Consider the following 19997-nt stretch of genomic DNA (forward strand, 5'->3'; position numbering starts at 1 on the left):
AAGAAATAACTTAGAAAGTAACACTAATGATTAACTAATCATTCATTTCTACTAGGTATCAAAACCAAAAGTCATAGCAACGCAAGATTGATCTCTCAGCACGTGATTCGTGTGAATAGCTGAAAAGTTGTTGCAGGTGGAAGTATTGTAATAATAACAATAATAGGTATGTCGAAGAACAATAGTTGGACTTGCTGAAGCAAGCCAACATAATAATAAGTATGAGCAATAACAATAGTTGGACTACCTCTAAACGATAGTTAGAGAACCACTAAATATTTGTTGCTAAAACAATACAGTCCAAAATGCATGTAGGTGACTAGCAAGATAGCTAGTTCAAGCTAAAGCTAAGAATGCTACCACCAAAAGGACTAATGGTAATACCACCACACATGTACATATGTTGACTGTGTCTACTGTAAAACGTTAAAATTAAACATCACATACCCGCTTCGAAGTCGCTGTCCTCTCAACAATCGGTTACAAAGAAAACATGAACAACAACCTGTCATAGAAACAGCAGTCCGTAGTCAACGCATTCCGCAGCCAATAGTGAAAAACACGAGGCATTTTTCAGTACCTTTCGTTGCTAATGCTCTTGGCTTAGTTATGCTAGCTCTCAGAAAACCAGCGGGGTCTCAATGTAAGCATCAACAGAAGTGTGTTGCTGCGTAGCGCTGGATCAACCATTCCATAGAATGCTGTTCATGTTCTATTTCTAGAGGTCACGTGTGAGAAAACGTGTTCTTTATTTGAAGGAGAAGACAAACTACTTCTTACTTTTAGCTATTTATTTATATGTCAAAATTCTAGACTTGTACAAGGACCACTTTTGGCGAAGAAAATCACAGTCAGCAAGCTGTTAATCTGTAACCAACCTTCCAAAAATGGATGCATTCAAACAGTCAAACAAAGCATTTTACAGTAAACAGAATGATTGTGATTGGCTATTTGGTTGGGGAGGAGCCGCGGTTTAGACTTGGCTCTCCTCTCGTTGGTGTTTTAGGCTGGTCCCAGCCCCTGACACACGATCCGTTCCAGGTAGAGATATCGCCGGTCCGTTCCCTCTGGGGAACGAGTTGACCTGCTGAAGAAAACATACACCTACTCTGATTTGTCCTTTCCTAGCCTAATATTTTCCATTACATCATTCTTAAGTTATGTGTGTGTTGCAGCATCTATCTTGATGACCTGACCCTTACCTCTTCATGTATTAATCCAAGTACCATGGAACTAATGCTTGATTCATCTCTCATTTATCAACAGGCCATCACATTAGTAAATTTCAGATGATTAAAAAACATATTAATTCAATTGATTTGCATATGGAATATCAAATACAATTAGTAAATTTAATCACCCTAAATAAAGAACTGAATAGCTTTATTTACTTGTCTGCTACTGAGCATTATAATGCAACTGTTTTTATAAAAATAATTTCTAACACATGGTAACGCATTTTTGAAAAGTCTTTATGATACACGTCATAGATGATTATTATGAATTATTTTCAAAACGGTGTGTTGCTATGCAACCTTTCAATATTGAACATTAGCAACATTCTATGCAATGTTCAATCCTCGATAGTTGGACCATATCTGAACGACAGGTAGACAATATCTGAACGATAGTTAGACAACCACTCGATATGTGTTGCTAAAACAACACAGCACAAGTCGAACATGCATGTTGGTGATGAGCAAGCGAGCTAGTTCAAGCTAAAGGTAACAATGCTACCACCGTTGCTACTGATAGACTAACAATCATGCCATTACACAGATGCATTTGTTTACTATGTGTCTACTGTAATGTAATGTAATTAAACTTGACATACCTGCTTCGAAGTCGCTGTACTCTCAAAAAGAAAACAGGAACAACAACCTGTCGTAGAAATGGCAGTCCGCAGTCCATGCACTCCCGCAGCCAAATCTTGAAAAACACCGAGGTGTTTCTCAGTACCTTTCGTTGCTAATGCTAATGGCGTAGTAATGCTAGCGCTCAGAAGACCAGCTGGGTCTAGTCAATGTGTGTTGCTGCGTAGCGCTTGATCAAACATAGAAGGCTGCTCATGTTCTATTTCTAGAGGTCACATGGTAACGCATTTTTGAAAAGTGTTCATGATACATGTCATGTATGATTATTACTCATTATTTTCAAAACGGTGTGTTGCTATGCAGCCTTACATTGTAGAACATTAGCAACATTCTATAGAATGTTCAATCCGCTCCAGATAACAACAAACTTCATTGCATAAGCAACGAAAGGCACTGAAAAATGCCTTGGTGTTTTTCAGGTTTGACTGCGAGAGTGCGTGTTCTGTGGCCTGCCGTCTCTATGACAGGTTGTTGTCTTTTTTGCAGGGTTCGAGATCGTGAAGAGGGAAGCGACAGCGACTTCGAAAACGGTATGTGGCATTTAATTACATTTTACAGTAGACACATATCGAACACATTGTTTGTGCAATGACTATTTTGCGAGAAGCAATGGTAGCATTGTTAGCTGCTAGGTGGCTAAGTAGTTGACAGTTTCTAAGAGTTAGCTCGCCCGCTTTAAGCCTTTAGCTTGAACTAGCAAGCTTGCTAGCCAGCTCCATGCATTTTGCCAAGGAATGTACATTTTGGCCTTGCGCTATGTTATTTCGTATTCTAGCAACACGTATTCAGTGGTGCAATGTCATTATTGTCCTTAGAGAGGACTGATCCATGAGGACATTTACATTACATTTATGGCATTTAGCAGACGCCTTTATCCAAAGTGACTGACAACAAATACATTTGTCTAAGTAAGTGAATCATCTATCCATCAGTCATCATAAGATAAAGTAATCAATGCTCGGACCAGCGGCCATAGGCAGTCACAATGCTAGAAGAATAGACATTTTTTTATTATTATTATCAGGAGAGAAACTTGAAAGAAACTTGAGAGAAACTTGTAGGAGGCACCGTTAAGATGTAGCCTGAAGAGATGGGTCTTCAATCTACGGCGGAAGATTGGTAGTGACTCTGCAGTCATGACAACAGTGGGAAGCTCATTCTACCAGCGGGGCGCCAGGACAGTGAAAAGCTGTGACCGAGTATTGCGGCTGCTGCATCCATGAAGAGGCGGCGGTGCCAGGCGGCCAGTCGAAGGTCTTGAATCTGATGAGAGCTGCTACCGGGAGCCAGTGAAGGGTGCGGAGGAGGGGAGTGACATGGGAGAATTTGGGGAGGTTGAACACCAGACTGGCGGCAGCGTTCTGGATGAGCTGTAGAGGCAATTCAATAGTCTCGCATCGATTACCTGTACCTGTATTAATACCTTCTTTTTAATATCATTGCTATTTTGTTCTAAATGTGTTTGTCTTTTGTTAGACATCATCTATGAGCTGGTTCTGTTTGGGGTGATGGTGGGGAGGCCCCTGGTGGTGGTGAGTACAGTTCTTTCACTGTGACTTTGTTGACAAGTCCATATGACTCTCTGCTCTCTCTCTTGTGTTTCCTGTTAGCAACCTGGTGGGTTTGTGGAGCGTCTGTACTCTCTTCTGCACTCCTGCCTGCCTGCCAGCAACATGGAATCAGAGGCTGAGAGATGGCTGGTGCAGCTGAAGGTACAGACAAGTTCTGATGTTGTTACTGTTCCTTCTCTCTAGCATTTAGCATCCAATCTATAGTTCAGTTTAAATGGATACTGTGAATTAGCAGTAACTCAGAGCCTTAACTCAGGGCGGGCTGATGATGCTTCTGGAGGTTCCCTGGTACTTCAAACCAGAGTCTCTGGTCATTGGAGTTTCCAGCCTCCTGGAGCACCACCTCCAGCTCCTCATGGAGTCCTTCTGAGGACACACACACACACACACGGACACACACACACACAGGCTTTTAAGTAATAGGAAAAAGTAGTTTAAATGATTGTAAGTAATTGTATTCTTGTCGTAGAATTTAAATAATGGTATTTTGAAATAACATACCGTTAACCAGAGCTGTTGATTCATTCAGAGACTTTATTCACAGAGAATACGAAGCCGTTCAAATTTGCAAAGTTGACCCCGAGTTTTCGTCTGTCACCTGTCTTTATAGACTTTACCCAGGCCAACACCCTCCATTCAACAAATTTCTAGTTCCTGTCTACATACACCAATAACGTTCAAGAATTACATTTCGTCATCAAGGTGGGCTCCTCCCACCTGCCTTGGCGCCATTCGTCTGTTCAAATCTTGATTGACCCAGGCTGTTTACGAAAGCCATCTGTCCTGGCTGTTTACAACTGTGTTTATTACTCATCTATCTTGTCTTTTGATCACTCTATCCTGTTTCTGCAGCTTTGATCCATTGTACTCATTGTATTCATACCCTCTAGTCCAGTGTTTTTCAACCTTTTTTGAGCCACGGCACATTTTTTACATCGGAAGAATCTTGCGGCACACCACCAACCAAAAATGTTACAAAATGACACTCTGTAGCCTGATACAGTATATATAATTACAATATTAGTCTCTAATGGCATCTCCATCCACAAAACGCACATTGTCCAAGAGCTGAGAATGTCCACTAATATCCGTAGACTCATCAAGTTGCAACGCAAATTTCCTACTGATGCGTATCTTTCCCAAAACATGACTTTCGATGTCTGTAGACGTGTCATCAATATGCCTGGCAATTGTGTTATCTGAGAGCGGGACTTTAGCTGTGTCTTTAACCGCGTCAGGGCCGAGCATCTCGTTGACAATGGCTTTGCAGGCAGGTAGTATTAATGTCTCTGCCACAGAGTGGGACTTTTTTGATTTAGCTACGAGTTCAGCAACTAGGTAACTAGCTTTGAGGGCTTTCTCATTTACCTTTGTGGTTTTTCTCATAAAAGTTGCCTGTTTCTCTGTGTTTTCACGCAGGTGAACAAAATAGTCCATCGGCTTGTTTTGAAGCGACGGGTGTTTCGTTTGGAGATGGCGTTTAAGCTTGCTTGGCACCATGGCGCTGTTGGACAGCTTCTCGCCACACAACAAGCATAATGGAGTCGGTGTCGTCTCATCCCCGGTGAAAGTAAATCCGAACGAAAGATAGCTTTCGCTGTATTGCCTCGAGCTCACCGTCTTTGCTTTCTTTTTACCACCACTCATACTAGGGCCTTCACCTGGGTCAGAATTTTGTCCAGGGCCCAGTTCGGAGTTTGCATTTTTCCTTTTGAAAAACTTCTCCATCACTGTCACCACGACCTGTCGCATGCCTCACTAATTCTCTTGTCTCTAAGAAGGAACGAGGCAATTAGCTACCTGCTGCCACCCGGACGAATATTACATTACTCTGCCAGTCACTATATTACAGCACAGACACTCGACAATGGCATATTATTTGCAGATAATAATTAATAAATGTTAATTAAAAAAAAGTGAAATTGGATAATTTCTCACGGCACACCCAACGATCTCTCACGGCACACTAGTGTGCCGTGGCACAGCGGTTGGGAAACGCTGCTCTAGTCAACCCCTCACTTTAACCTCACCCCTCCTTTATTGCATTCTCTAAGGCCATCTGTTGTCCTTTAATCTCTTCCCTGGGTGTGGGGTTGCTAACCCTGATATTGTCTTTAAATTTACCATATACCTTATACATAAGCGAATCACAGAAGTAAACATAGCATGTATGGCATCAACAGTATGACATTCTATTAGCTCCTGGGGACACGCCTCCTTTACAGGTGGGGGCGAAAAACCCAGCCTCCTACTAGGAAAATTCCCCCACGGTTCTCACCTTATCCAGTCATCATTGAGCAACCACTTTACAGGTCTGCAAATGAGCACCCGTCCCTATGAGCAACTGTAGTAGAATTTAAGTAATGGTATTTTGAAATAACATACCGTTAACCAGAGCTGTTCATTCATTCAGAGACTTTATTCACAGAGAAAGAAGCCGAGTCAGGTTTGCAAAGTTGAACCCCTTTCAGTTCCGTTACCTGTCCTTTTATAAACACCACACAGGTCAACGCCCTTCATTCAAATTCCTGTCTACTTACACCAATGATATTTAAGAACTACATTTCGTCATCCAGGGGCTACTCCCACCTGACGTGGCGTCGGTCAGTCTGTGGAGAGATCAATTGACCTAGGCTGTTTACAAAAGCCACCTGTCCTGGCTGTTTACAACTATGTTTATTACTCATCTATCCTGTTTCTGCAGCTTTGATCTATTGTACTCCATTGTGTTCATACCCTCTAGTCAGCCCTTGGTTTAACCTCACCCCTCCTTAAATTGCACTCTTCAAACATTCTTAAGACCATCTGTTTTCTTGTGACCTTTTCCCCTAGGTGTGGGATTACAACCCTTATATGTCTTTAAATTTACCATATACTCCCCCCTTTGGGACTTAATAGTCCCCCATCCTATTAATAAGTTGTAAATGATATACTAATAAAACAGGTAAGTGATCTAAGACAACATACATATGCAAATCACAGAAGGAAACATAACATGTATGGCATCAACAGTATGACATTCTATTAGCTCTTGGGGACACACCTCCTTTACAGGTGGGGGCGAAAAACCCAGCCTCATATTTAGGAAAATTCCCCCACGGTTCTCACCTTATCCAATCATCATTGAGCAACCACTTTACAGGTCTGCAAATGAGCACCCATGAGCAACAACTTCCTACACATTTAAATGACTACACAAATTGTTAATAAAAAGTAAAACAACACATCAACCTATAATGGGAGCTATATGTCCAACACAGGGGAACATTCCCTGTCCTTTAACCATGGCCATCCCATTGTGCCTCTACGCATACATTCAGCATGGTCATCCTATCAGTACTACACACAATAATTGTTACACATAACACCATAAAACACATCATCGTCCATTCAAATTGTCACTATTCCCAAGGGGAATATAGTCCTTGTATGGCCAGGGTTTCGTCCTTCTTGATGAATGTAGCAATGTTCCTCCCATGTAGGTGTAGCTGTTAGCGCTGGCTAGTCCTGGCTGGGAGTCTAGACGATCTCGTCATCATCAGATGAGGGGGCAGAAGACTCACTGCTGCCTCCCCAGTTGAGAACAGGATATAGGTCTAGGTGGCCTCCCATTTTGTTGAGTGCCATCGGAGCTAACCCTCTGGTTACACTCATCTGCTTAATTGTGCCCTGTATAAAGAAGGATCTCAAAACAGGCATTATACAACAAAATAACAGTCCTAACACTACAATCACTATCACAACCATTATTCCCATTTTCGCCAACATTCCTCCCCATGATCCTAGGATGTTGTCTAACCAGTCTAGTTTCCCAAAGTCTGTGCCCGCATTGTGTCTCACTTCCTGTCTCAAGGTCTTTAGTTTAGTCATTGCTCTAACAAAACTTCCTGAAGGATCAGTGTTATCAGGAATGAATGTACAGCATTGGTCCCCAAACATTTTACACACTCCACCTTGAACGGCCATCAGAAAATTGAATGCCTGTCTGTTCTGCCATGTCATTCTGCTTGTCTCTCTGACCTGTTCTCCTAGGGCTGATTGGGCATCATCTGTGTAATTGATGAACCTCTGCTGATTGTAATAAATGGCATTTATCCAATCCACATTTTTATTTATTGTGGGCCAAAGGAAAATTGATTCCAGTCCTGCCAGTATCTGGCTTCTAGCCTTATGCTCTTCAGGTACCCTTCTTGGTACTCCTATGGCATCTATATAAACTGCAGGGTCTGCCTGATATGCCCTTTTTCTCCTATTTCCTTTAACTGCCCCCTGATCTGGTTCTTGCTTGTCAGCCCATATAGTGGTATCATTCCCCGTCAAAATAGTCACTGCCTTGGCTAGCTTAACCCTAGCACATATCCCTGTCCAATCAGTGGGTAATGCCGCCATTAGCCTTCCTTCTCCACATATCCAATAGTAATCTGCCACGGCCTCGCTTTGGCTGGTATATATACTGCTTATGGGTACTCCCCCTGGAATCTCACTCATCCCAAATCTTGCCATTAGTGGCCAAGAATAGTGGGTGCCTTTTGGGGTCTCTTTCAATAATGCATATAAGCTTGTAGGATTAGGAGGGGTGGTGTTGTATGTCCCAATTGCCTGAAGATAAGGTTCAGGCCGAGGTGTCTCCATATCCCATGGTACAGTGTGCCATGTTACATGACAGTTCCCTTTAAACTGCCCCAGGCTCTTAGTGTATTGGCTTGTATTAAATGGCTTTTCGAAGCATTCAAACTTTTGCATCAAATCTATTGAATAGGGTCCTGGAATTTCCCTCTTTTTCCCCTCTACTCTCACATCTATCTCTTTACATTGGTCTCTAAAAGACTGATCATAAAATGTATTAAATGTATGGTTGCTTAAGATACCTAAACATTCGGCTCCACAATAGGGTTGTTCTGTCCACTCCAAGCAACAAACCTTCTGATTAAACTGATGACATGCCTGGTATGTATGTGGATTAGGTACAACTCGTAACTTTTTGAGCGGTGATGGACTGCACATGAGGCAATCTCCTTCTGTTATTGATTTGGCTGTAAACTGCCCATCTATACCAATCATTCTGCCTAGCCTGGTCCCATAATGTATTTACCTGGCTCAATTCTTGTGTTCGGGCCTGTTCTATATGTGACAGCAAACAGATTAGCATTATTATCATACAGAGCACTAGTCCCTTCCCCGGGATTCCCCGGGTTCTACTGTCTTTCCCGTTCGGCTGGGGGCTGGATTTCAGGCCCCTGTTCAGCCTCTGTACCTGTTCCTTCATTTCCTCTGTGCTCCTGTACGATCTCACCCGTTCCTTCGTCTTCTTCTCTGGTTTGCCTGAGTTCTTGTCTCGGGACCCTGGTGCAGTGGTTCAAGTGGTACCAGGTTAGACTCCCTCTGACTTGTATTGCAGTGGGGGTGGCTCGCACTACCTCGTACGGTCCCTCTCTCCTTGGCTCGTTCCACTTCCTTCTGAAGACTTTGATGTACACCTGGTCTCCTGGAGTCATCGGATTGGGCAGGGGTGTCTCCTGCTCCGGCTGCTTGTCTTTTTCCTGTGAATATATAACTTTATGTATCTCAGTTAATCGATTCATATATTGTTTCAATTCTATCTGGAGTTGTTCAAGTGGTGGTCCTTTGTAAGGTCCTCTTATTGTTAGCACTGGCATGGGTCGACCCGTAAGCATTTCATGCGGTGTTAAATGCGTGTTCCTGTTAGTCTGTATGCGATAACTCATTAATGCAAGTGGCAAGGCATTTACCCAATTAAGCTTTGTGCTGGCACATATCTTATTCAGCTTTGTTTTGAGGGTACCATTTATTATTTCTACCATTCCTTGTGATTGTGGATGGTAGACACAACCCAATCTTTGCTTTATTCTTAACTGCTGTATGACTTGTTTCACAGTTTTCTGAATAAATGCTGCACCGTTATCTGAGCTGATCTCATTAGGTATTCCAAATCTGGGTATTACTTCTCTTGTTAGAAATTTAACCACTGTTCCTGCTTCTACCCATCTGCTGAATCTATCTATGACAACAAGCATGTATCTTTTCCCATTAACCTTTTTTATCATGTCTACATAGTCCATTACCAAATGTTTAAATGCATTTTCTACCATTGCCTGTAAATAGGGTGCCCAATACCCTTGGATTTTTATCTTTCACACAACTTCCCCCTTGCGCAATGGTCAAAACCATGCGCACCAGTGATGCGGTTCTCATCATTGGTCCCAAGTCTCTTGCTCTATACCCTTTATTTACCATTAATGACACATGATGAACAGAATTAGGTATATTATACCATTTTTGTATGAATTCTGATTCATCTATTTGCATAGCTGCTCCCTGTTTTCCCCTATAATATATTGTGACATTAATGGGACAACCAGATTTTTGGTTTGCTCCTGCCAAATTTGTTCTTGGCAGGAGTTGCAATTTAAGTCAAATTGTGGTCTCCGTGCATCTGGCAATTGGGCTTCAATAAATTTTCTCCATTTTAACCAAGTTTGCTCTATTTCATGATTTATTTCCCCTAACCAGTAAACATTTGCGCTTCCAGCTATTGGTATTTCTTGTGTCTTTATTGCCATATTATCTACATATACACCTTCTGGGGAACACCATATTTTCATCCCCAGCATGCATAATGCATCCCTCCCCAAGAGATTCACCGGTGTCTGGTCAGAGATCAGTATGGGCAGGGTTGTGGCTCTGTCTCCTATCTTCAGACTTACTGGAGTTGTCATTGGAATTAGCTGCGCTTGTCCCGAGAATCCTACTGTTTTAACAAATCTTCCTGACCTGGGGAGGTGAGAGGCATAATTTAGACCTACACAAGTGTAGGTAGCTCCTGTATCTATCATCATGGGTATGTCTCTATCTTCTATTTGAACCTGCAGCATTGGTTCTTGATCAGCTTCTGTGGTTAACACTGGAAGCTGACCCTCCCTTTTCGGATTCTCTGGGCAGCCCTAGTAACCATAATTTAGTCCCCTATATGGATTGGCCGGTCCTTCTGGAGGCTCCTGCTGTTGCTGACTATAGCCCTGTTTACTATTCTCCCTCGGCTTCCATGTATTAGTACAATCCCTTCGGAAATGTCCTGGTGTTTGACATCTCCAGCACACATCAGGTGGACCTTGTGGGCTTGTTCTTTGGAACCTTCCTTGGGGTCTCTGTCTGTCCTTCCGTGGCTAAAACTGCTGGGGCTGCTGGGTATACACCTGAACTACAGGTACGGTGGGTTGCTCTTGTCCCTGAGGTTTCAGCACTGGAAGTGGTTCTGGTGTAGCTCTATATGGAACTGGTTTCCCGGTGTCGGCCCCCATTACGCCTTGTACCTTCTTTTTGTTTCGTTCTGTGAGTTCCCCCAGCTGGAGCTGTGTTAACTTTCTCTGGTTCTGCTTTTCTTGCTTCTTTAGCCTTGATTCATCTTTCCGGTATTTTGCCACTGCATGGACCAGATGATCACAGAATTCCTTGTGTGTTTTTGACGTGAGTCCCACCACATCCTCTAACCTGCTTTTCACCGGAGGGGTCATGGCCTCTATCACTGCGGTTCTGAACAGAGTTGTCATCAGTGGGTCTCCCTCTGGGTCTACTTCAGTCTCTAGTTTCCACTTCTTCAATTGCTGGTGCAGGTATGTGGCAGGATTCTCAGTCTCTCCCAGTGGGTCTCCCTTCAGGGTCTTAATATCCATCCTTTGTGGATATTCTTCTCTCAGGGTTATCCACATCTCATTTCTGGTCTAGTCAAATGACATCCCATCGGCTCTGGTATTGCCCTTTGCTCCTTCCAGTCCACAGCTTATGAGAATGTCTTCCATCTTTGCCACCCCCAGTACCTTGGCCAACAGGGCTATGAGGTCTCCCACCGCCAGCAGTTTCCCTGCAGTCTCTTCCTCAAAGCTCCTAATCCCTTTACCTGCTCCATCATGTATGTTAGGTGATCTGCTAACTATTCCCTGCATACCCTGCATGCCCTGCATACCACAGGGCACATAGTGTCCTTGATTTCCTGTTATCAGGATGGGGCAATGATATCTATCTGGGCGACCTATCTTTCCCCTATCGCTCAACTCTCATTCAGTAGTTCTGTATTTTTCCTCATATCTTTTTCTAACTTTTGCTTCCCAGTCACTAATTATCTCATCTATTGTTTGTGCTTGGTCTATCTCCCTCTGGCTCATCCAAGATCTCCTCTCCTCCTGGATCTCTTGACCAGACCTCGGGTCATCTCTTGGCTCATCTCTGGATCCCCAGGCGGTTGCCCCCTCATCTCTGGATGTGTTGTATAGCTGTTTCTCTTTTCTGCGTGTGTTTGGTTCCTTCCCTTTTGTTTTGAACGATTTCAACATATCTATTTCTCTCTTTCTTGAATTTTCTCGAGGTTTGTGGTTTTTTATCAGTGTTCCCATTTCCTTACACACTGCAACATCAAATGTCCCTTCCTTTGGCCACTTAGTATAATTCTTACTGGTTCATTTTTCCCATTTTTCTGACATCTCCTTTATTTGGTTATTTAAAAGAGTGTTTTTATTCTCTAATATTTCTACTGGAGTTACCATGGTAATCCCTTTCTCCATTTTTCCTTTTATCTTTCCTTTTTCAGTAATTATTTTTTAGGGTTATTGGTAAATTTCTTAATTTTCACTCTTTTCTGTAATTTTGTCAAAAGAGAACAATATTGTATTGTTGGTTATCTAGGATATCACTGTAAGATTAAAGAAATATGTTAGGAAAAAGCTTTGGAATCAGCTTGAGATATCCTAATCACAATTGGTGTCTTACACCCTGGGAATCAAATATAGGTATAACCAACAACTTGTGTACTTGCATGTATGTATGTGTGCTTGAGAATGTAGTTGTATGTATGACAATGTATGAATGAGTGTGTGTCTATATTAGTATAATTATGTGTGTGTGTCTGTGTGTGTGAGTGTGTAATGTATGTATGAATGTAGTATGTGATGTGTGTGTCTGTGTGTGTGTGTGTGTGTGTGTCTGTGTGTGTGTGATGTGTGTATGAGTGTAGTATGTGATGTGTGAGTGTGATGTGTGTATGAGTGGGGATGAGGGGGAGGGGGTATGTGTGTGTAGAGTGGGTGTGAACGTGAGGTCTGTGTGTGTGTGGGTGTGAATTAAACCAGTGTGAGCTTAGACATGAATCTCTTCAATTAACAATCACTTTCACTCAGCATATACTTATATAATAAAATATTCTTATTTTATCTTATTTATTTAATTATTTATTTATTTATTCATTCATTCATCTTAAACCTAACTGCTGTACAGTCTATTGTTATAAAACGCAGTCAACCCTCTCAGTTGGTTCCCTCCCCCTTTTACAACAATACCGCCCAACTCGAATGACGTTTCAAGATGGCAGTCTTCCCGTTTTTCCTTCAACGTCTCTCCACTTATCTCAACTGTCTCTCACAATTCTTACTCCGACTCCCCAAAGGGTTGTCTCTATTCCTACTTTTGATTATTTGGCTTTTACAAGAAGTATCTTACGTTTCCTTTAAGAGGCACCGATAGCGATTTTTACAAACATTTTTACAACACGACACAGCAATTTTACAAATATTATCACAACACGACACAGCGATTTTTACACTAAAACTACAAGCGGCACTTCGGCCATCTACGTCCGCTTACGTCACAATACTAATATACACAGCAATATTTCACTAAAACTACAGGCGGTGGTTTTCTTTTAAAACACAGCGCTAACAAACGCTTCTGTCCTGTACGTCCGCCTACTTAATACTTCTATCCAGCACTTCAACAATGTATCCGATACACTTCCTCATCACGAACACAAAGTTTATTCACTGAACTTCAGTCAATATAACCAGCTTCTCATTAATACACTTCCTCAACATAATCAGAGCTAATTATATCACGACTACACACCTCTGCACAACGACGAAACACTGTATTTGATACACTTCCTCAACACAAATACAGAATTTAGTCACTTAGCTTCGGCCTATACTATCAACTTTCTGTCAATACACTTCCTCAACATGACAGGTAAACCTATCTACAGTTATTAACAGTTAGAGCATGCACATTTTCTGAAATCCCCAACAGCTCTAGTTCAAATCCTAAATTTGGTTTCTTTATTGGTAAGACTCATGCTAGTTTCTTACCGTGGAGGCCGGAAATCCAGAACGATTTATAAAAATGTTCTTTACTAAAAGCAGGAATTCTGCTTACCTTATTTTGAGCTCATTAATTTGTATAAATCGTCCGGGTCCTTCCTCAACGATAGTTCACGATGCGAGCCTTATTTATCCAATCCTGTTCGTGATGCCAATTATGTCGTAGAATTTAAATAATGGTATTTTGAAATAACATACCGTTAACCAGAGCTGTTGATTCATTCAGAGACTTTATTCACAGAGAATACGAAGCCGTTCAAATTTGCAAATTGACCCCGAGTTTTCGTCTGTCACCTGTCTTTATAGACTTTACCCAGGTCAACACCCTCCATTCAACAAACTTCTAGTTCCTGTCTACATACACCAATAACATTCAAGAATTACATTTCGTCATCAAGGTGGGCTCCTCCCACCTGCCTTGGCGCCATTCGTCTTGTCAAATCTTGATTGACCCAGGCTGTTTACGAAAGCCATCTGTCCTGGCTGTTTACAACTGTGTTTATTACTCATCTATCTTGTCTTTTGATCGCTCTATCCTGTTTCTGCAGCTTTGATCCATTGTACTCATTGTATTCATACCCTCTAGTCAACCCCTCACTTTAACCTCACCCCTCCTTAATTGCATTCTCTAAGGCCATCTGTTGTCCTTTAATCTCTTCCCTGGGTGTTGGGCTGCTAACCCTGATATTGTCTTTACATTTATCATATTCTGACCATTATTTTTTCACTTCCCCCTCCCCTCGCTCTCTCTCTCTCTTTCTTTCTCTCTTAGGAATTCCACAGGCAGACCTCATCGGTCACCGCAAATAATGGGAAGTTCTTCAGTGAAATCCAATAAGTATTCCAGTTAAAGTTTAAAAAATAACATCACGTCTTCTTGTTATGTCCCCCCCCCCCCCCCCCGATCTGCAGGACCACAGGAGCCTCACTGATTTGTTACGGATGGGGGTTGTGCTTCCCAGTGCGTCCCCCTACTTGCCTCCCTCCGTCCGTCCACTGTGCCACCTCAATCACAAACTTATCACCAGCATCCCTTCACTCCCGCTTCGTCTTCACCTTTGTTGGTCGCTTCGTGAGCATAAGTCATATGAGTATACGAGTACTGTTTTGAGACTGTGATCTCCTCTTTGATTTCAAGCATTGAGTCCATATTTTTGTGTCCTGTTTTGATTACTCATTCAAAGTAAAGATCCTTTTGTTTGGTACCGCTAACTACTTGTCCGCCTCCCTTTCTCTGCACTGCACCTGGGTCCGTTAACATACCTAAACCTTACACTGATTTGTGTCTTTGCCACTTTACTTTGATCCTACAGATACTTAGAATATATATTTGCAAATAAATGAGTGATAGAGTAGCTCAAATGTATTTACTGTCTCTGTTTTCTTGTCTTTTGATGACACTTCACACAAAGGGGTTTCCGTTATAATGGGTCATAATTCAGTTTGCACATTATAAGCATGTGTTGCATTTATAAAGCATTAGTAACAGCGCAGCCACATATTTTCAAACTACTTTAATTGTCACTATCTATGAATGAATCATTAAAAGAGAACCTACGGGATATCGTGACTATTTCTGTATTTTTTACACCTCTTGTTTTGTGTCTGAATTTAATCAATGAATCAATGCGTAGTTTGTACAAATATAATTTATGAATCGAATCACTGTTTTATCTCATTCAGCCACGGAATCCCTAGTTTAACAGCGTCAACTTTAGAAGCAGCATTACTGTTAAGTGTCACTTTCATTTTGTATAGTGTGCCCATGGCATTGGGCTGCATGGAATCCACACGCATACACACCACACTAAGGGCATGTGACAGGGACCCGTTTCTGCTTATTAGCGCTACGTTTAGAACTGTAAACTGAGATAATACAAATTATCCTGTAACATCACTTTAAATAGTCAATAAACTCATGAATCCTCATTACTCATAAATGCTTTGTTATTTTCTTTCAAACCCTTCCTGTAAGTCCCTTTCACATGTCAAGAAGTAACTTACTGTAAGTAACGATAAAATGCTAAGGGTAGCTGTGATCGAAATAGAAAAATACGTTCCAGAAGAAAAACAAATGTGGTTCCCAATGCCTATAGGATTGCTTCCTGTGAGACCATGGCCCTTTCACATGTGAAGAAGTAACTTAGAAAACAATAAAAATCACCAGGGAGCTTTGATGGTGAAGAGGTTAAGGTGTAGGATTACTAATCCAATGGGGTCTCGCTGTGCAGGTTTGAACCCTGCTCTCAGCGCAAACACAACTGTGTCCCTCTTTATGTACAAGATGTTGGCCCACCTTTGATTAGATTAGATTAGATTAGATTCAACTTTATTGTCATTGTGCAGAGTACAAGTACAGAGACAACGAAATGCAGTTAGCGTCTAACCAGAAGTGCAAAATAGCAGAAAGTGCAATGAACAGTATTTACAGGTAGTGCAATATATGAACAGTAGTAGTGCAGTATGATATAGTATAATATAAGCAGTATAATATAGCAGTGCAGTATAGCAGTATGTGAGTAGCAGTAGCATTATAGCAGAATAAATAGTTACAGTATGAGCAGTGTAGCAGCATATGAGCTGTATGGGTAATGCAGTCTAGCAGTATATATGTATTAACAGTAACATGAGGTAGATGCAGAATAAATATAAATATGGAATGCCGTATAAACAGTATAAACAAGTATGTACAGTATGTGCGGTAGTATTAAAGAAAATATAGGATATGTGCATTATGAACAGTATGAACAGTATGAACAGTATGAACAGGTATGTACAGAAGAGCAGTGGTATTGAGTAAGAGCAGGGGAGGGGAGTATAGTGCAATAGTGCAATTGTCCGGGTGGGGGGGGTGGGGGTTGCGGGGGTAGTAGGTTGTCAGGTAGATGTAGTGTTCAAGTTCAGCAGGGTGACAGCCGCAGGGAAGAAGCTGCCTCTGAACCTACTGGTTCGGGTGCGGAGAGACCTGTAGCGCCTCCCGGAGGGGAGTGGGGTGAAAAGTCTGTGGTTGGGGTGAGAGATGTCCTTGACGATGCTGCGTGCCTTACGCAAGCATCGTTTGCCCTGGACAGCCTCGATGGAGGGGAGTGAGGAACCGGTGATACGTTGGGCAGTCTTCACCACCCTCTGCAGTGCTTTCCGGTCCGATGCCGAGCAGTTGCCATACCATACTGTGACACAGTTGGTAAGGATACTCTCGATGGTGCAGCGGTAGAAGTTCACCAGGATCTGAGGAGATAGATGGACCTTCTTTAGTCTCCTCAGGAAGAAGAGACGCTGGTGAGCCTTCTTTATCAGGGTGGAGGTGTTGAGGGTCCAGGAGAGGTCCTCAGAGATGTGGACACCCAGAAACTTGAAGCTGGTGACTCGCTCCACCTCAGTCCCGTTGATGAGGATGGGGGTGTGTGCGCCAGCTTTAGACTTCCTGAAGTCCACAATGAGTTCTTTGGTCTTCTTGGTGTTGAGAGCCAGGTTATTGTCGTTGCACCACACTGTTAGGTGCTGGACCTCCTCCCTGTAGGCCGACTCATCGTTGTTGCTGATGAGACCGATCACCGTTGTGTCGTCTGCAAACTTGACAATGGTGTTTGAGCCATGTACAGATGTGCAGTCGTAGGTGAAGAGGGAGTAAAGGAGGGGGCTCAGCACACAGCCTTGTGGAACGCCGGTGTTCAGGGTGAGGGTTGAGGAGGTGTGGTTGTGAAGCCTAACAGACTGCGGCCTGTTGGTCAGGAAGTCTAGAATCCAGTTGCAGAGGGAGGGGTTGATGCCCAGTTGCCTGAGTTTGGAGATCAGTTTGGAGGGGATGATGGTGTTGAATGCTGAGCTGAAGTCAATAAACAGCATTCTGACATAAGAGTTAGTCTTGTCGAGGTGGGACAGGGCGGAGTGAAGTGCCGTTGAAATGGCATCCTCTGTACTCCTGTTCTGCCGGTAGGCGAATTGAAAGGGGTCCAGTGTGGGTGGTAGGCAGGTCTTGAGTTGAGCTAAGACCAGCCTCTCGAAGCACTTCATGATGATGGGCGTGAGTGCCACTGGTCGGAAGTCATTTAAGCTCGTTGCAGTGGAGTGTTTTGGCACCGGCACGATGGAGGTGGTTTTGAAGCACGCGGGGACAGCTGCTTGGGCTAGGGACAGGTTGAATATGTCAGTCCAAACCTTAGTCAGCTGCACAGCGCAGGCCCTGAGGACGCGTCCGGGGATCCCATCAGGACCAGCAGCCTTGCGTGCGTTAGTCCTGCTCAGTGCCGCACACACGTCGGTGGGGGATAGAGTGAGGGGCTGGTGATCCGCAGGGAGCACAGCCTTGATGGCCACCTCCTTGTTGTCCCTGTCAAAGCGGCCGTAGAAGTGGTTCAGCTCATCAGGGAGGGAGGCGTCAACGGAGAGGGGTGAGGTGTTAGATGGTTTGTAGTCAGTGATGGCCTGGATGCCCTGCCACATGCGTCGGGGGTCAGAGTTGTTTCTGAAGTGATCCTCTATCCTCAGCTTGTGGTTGTGCTTGGCCTTTTTGATGCCCCTCTGCAGATTAGCCCTGGATGAGCTATAGGCCCGAGCATCCCCTGATCTGAAGGCAATGTCGCGTGCCTTCAGCAGGAGTCGGACCTCACTGTTCATCCATGGCTTCTGATTAGGGAAAGTGGTGATCCGCTTGAGTGTGGTGACACTGCTGATGTTGGAATTGATGTAGTCCAAAACAGATGAGGCATATGAATTAATGTCCGTGTGGGAGTCATGGGTGGCCTGAGTGGCAAACACACCCCAGTCAGTGTTTCCAAAACGCTGCTGGAGCGCTGAGTCAGCTCCCTCTGGCCAGACCTTGACTGTCCTCACTGTAGGTTTCACTCGTTTGATGAGTGCTGAGTACTTGGGCAGTAGGAACAATGAGAGGTGGTCTGATTGACCTAGGTGGGGGAGGGGAACGGCTTTGTACGCATCAGCCATGCTGGTGTATACTTGGTCCAATGTCCTGTCTCCTCTGGTGGGGCAAGAGACATTTCGGTGGAATTTGGGCAGTACAGTCTTTAAGTTGGAGTGATTGAAGTCACCCGCGACAATGAAGGCTGCCTCGGGATGCAGAGTCTGTTGTTTGCTAATGGCAGCATACAGTTCTTTCATAGCAATCTTAGCATTAGCATCCGGGGGGATATAGGCTGCCGTGATAACAGTGGACGTGAACTCTCTGGGCAGATAGAAAGGTCTACACTTAACCATGAGAAACTCCAGGTTAGCTGAGCAGTGACTCTCGGTGATGGTAGTGTCCGTGCACCACGTCTTGTTAACATAAATGCACAAACCTCCACCTCTGGTCTTACCGGAGTCGCCTGCTGTTCTGTCTGCTCGGAGAACGCAGCGCCCTGCTAGCTCGATAGCGTTGTCGGGAACCTCGCTGTTGAGCCAGGTTTCAGTGAAAACCATGATGTTACAGTCCATAATCCATTTGTGGGTGGTGATCCGCAGCCGCAGTTCATCCATCTTGTTTGCCAGGGAACGAACATTTGCAAGGAAAAGGCTAGGTAATGAGAGTCGGTGTGGGGTTAGCTTTAGCCTAGCTCTCAGCCCACCTCGGCTCCCTCGCCTGTGTTTTCGTTTCCGAGCCGGTCTGGGGCCTCTTCCGGTCGGTGTAGCGGAGTTAGCTGGACCCGCTGTTTTGCTAATCTCGGGTATATCGTCGATAAAGATGACTGGAGTGCCGGAACCGATGTCCAGAAGTTCTTGTCGGCTGTACGATATGTTCGCTAAACTGTTTTTAGCGAGAATACTTAAGATAAACAAGCAAATAACTACTAGTTCGCAAACTCTGGAGAGACACTGAGCGTCGCGATGCATGCGCGCCGCCATCTTGGTCAATAACCCAACCTTTGGAAACCTGATATTAAAAAAATTGAGCTGCAATTGCAGGATGGTTAAGGGTTTTGCTGTAAAACCAAACATAGTTCCCAATGCCTTTGGCATTTCCTTTCAAACCCTTTGCCTGCAAGGCCGTGTCATTTTCATGTGTCAAGAAGTAACTTACAAAAGTGTAAGGAACAATGATATGCAAAGGGTAGCTGTGATGGCTGAGTGGTTAAGGTGTTGGACTTGAAATCCAATGGGGGTTCCCCGTGCAGGTTTGAACCCTGCTCACACCGCTGGGACAACAACATCCCTCTTATGACATGGATGACATGTTGGTCAACCTTTGGAAACCTGAAAAAATGAGTTGTTGAGACGCAATTTCGTGATGGTTGAAGTGGTGGTGTAAAATGCAATTGTGTTTCCCAATGTCTTTGGGACCTCCTTTTCTGTGTAGCCCATGGCCCTTTGAAGAACTAACTTAGAAACATTTAAACAACAATGAGAGGCTAAGGGCAGCTGTGATGACAGTGGTTAAGGATAAGGACCCGAAATCC

The sequence above is a fragment of the Argentina silus genome (assembly GCF_951799395.1).
Source record: "Argentina silus genome assembly, chromosome: 20".
NCBI lineage: Eukaryota > Metazoa > Chordata > Actinopteri > Argentiniformes > Argentinidae > Argentina > Argentina silus.